The sequence below is a fragment of the Pteropus vampyrus genome, unplaced genomic scaffold (genome assembly GCF_000151845.1).
Source record: "Pteropus vampyrus isolate Shadow unplaced genomic scaffold, Pvam_2.0 Scaffold22, whole genome shotgun sequence".
NCBI lineage: Eukaryota > Metazoa > Chordata > Mammalia > Chiroptera > Pteropodidae > Pteropus > Pteropus vampyrus.
The window spans coordinates 12,259,445-12,261,491 of record NW_011888803.1 but is presented as its reverse complement, the minus strand read 5'-3'; the positions used below and the strand labels follow the sequence as shown (position 1 = coordinate 12,261,491).

Genomic DNA, 2,047 nt, shown 5'->3' with positions numbered 1-2,047 from the left:
ATAAAGTCACACTTTTTAAAATGTATTCAAATATCCTATTTAAAAATTTTGTTTTTATTTTATTTAATCTGTCACTTTCTGAGAGGTATGTTAAAGTTTCCTTCTATAATTGAGAATTTGTCAAATCACCCTTTTATTTTTAATAGTTTTAATATTAAAATGGTTAGGTACATAATGATTCAAAATAGTTTCATATTCTTGAAAATTAGTGATGATATTATTTGACTTATTTTGAATTTCGAGTTTGAATTCTATATTGTCAGATATAGCCAGGCCTACTTTTGTTTCAAGATTTTCCTGGCTTATCTCTATTGTTTCAGAATTATTTTTATCTTTAAAAAAAAACCTGAAAGTAGATTTTTTTTTTTTTTTAGGCAAGGCAACCCTTGATTAATCTCACAGATTGCAAGGACCTTGTCAGCTTATAATCCCTTATTTTTTATTTTTTTTTTTATGCCTACAGCACCTGGTCTCCTAGGTGGTCTCCCATCCAAGTACTAACCAGGCCCAACCCTGCTTAGCTTCTGAGATCAGACGGGATCAGGCTTGTTCAGGGTAGCATGGCCATAGACTTGAAAATAGTTTTAATATCAAATACTATTAAAAAGATTATACTAAAAAACTTTAGGACCTGTTTTTCCCCTGCCATCACTCCCCAAATATACACACTTTCTGTTTTTTTAGCTGTTTTTTTTTTCTGATGTTTACCCCCATGTTTCTAAATAATGTACTTATGTGGTTTTTGACTTATTATTATCCAATAAAAGATAGCTATTTTCTTTCAATATAATTATGTCATAATTTTTGGCTAAATAAATATTCAGTATTTACTTCACATGTAGCTAACAAATACAGCTAAATTATTGAGTTCTCGGTATGTGCCAGGCATATCTTTATGTGCTTACATTCACTAATTAATTTCACCATTACAATAATCCTGATGGGTAAGTGCTATTATGACTCATTCTCTATCTTATAAATGGGAGAATTAAGGCTCTGTGTAACTTAACTTACAATGACTATGTAAGTATTTTTACTATTGAGCCAAAACAAGAACTATGATTGTTTTCTTTCTTATTCAACTTTTTAGTTTTCTTGCAGTTTATTCTTGCCTTATTTTAAAATATGCTTTATTTGCTTTATCACTAATTCCCTACTCTCAAATTTCAGAATATTATTTTCCTCATGGTCAAAATATAATAAGTACCCAGTTAGATGTTCTTTCTCCCACTCATTCCTTCTGGAATCTTGCATCCTCTTGCTCCAATCTAGAATGATTTTTTTCTAAGCCTGCACTCTTGTGTTAGATTCCTTATATCCTAAATCGTGTATTTTTTCCATTTCTTGCTCCTGAATTTTGATGGAGTTCTTTCTCTAATAGTTTCCTAATAAATGGTACAGAAGAGATATACTTTTTTTCAGATTGTCCATGGATATATATTTGTTTTACTTTACACCGATTTTGCTTGGAGATAGGCTTCCAAATTGGAAATAATTTTCTAACAGAATTTTGAAAGCATTGATTCATTTTTTCCTAGTTTTTAATATTATTTTCTTGAGAAGCCTGATACCATTTGATTTCCTTACCTTTGTATTTAAGCTTTTATGATTATTTGTATTCCAATATCATGACAATTTCATGAAGGTGTATTTTTGCGTTCATCTTTTCTCATTTAATATGCTGGCCGTTGTTTTTTCTCATTTATTATTCTGGGGCTTTTTAACATAGAATTTTGTATCCTTATTTTCTGAGAAGATTTCTTACATTATTTCTTTGATAATTTACTCTCTACCTTCTCTATTTATTTTTCTTGAACTCTTCATTAGATATCACCTATTATCCATCATTTTACTATTTTGTTCTACTTTCAGAGAGATTTCATCAACATTATCTTTTGATCATTCTACTGATTAAAAAACATTTGCTATCCAATTTTTAGTATTGTGATTTTTAAATGCTTCTTATAAAATATAATTCTGGTCTTATTTCAGTGATGCAAAAACATTTCTTATCTCTCAGAGTCAATGTTGACTTTTAAAAAAATTT

At 28.9% G+C, this 2,047-nt stretch overlaps 1 non-coding gene across 1 annotated transcript; it reads right to left on the bottom strand.

Annotated features, from left to right (window-relative positions):
• Positions 1–454: 454 nt before the first annotated feature.
• Positions 455–572, bottom strand: LOC111736866. The gene has a single exon (XR_002779269.1). It is a non-coding gene; the product is annotated as a 5S ribosomal RNA (ribosomal RNA).
• Positions 573–2,047: the final 1,475 nt, after the last annotated feature.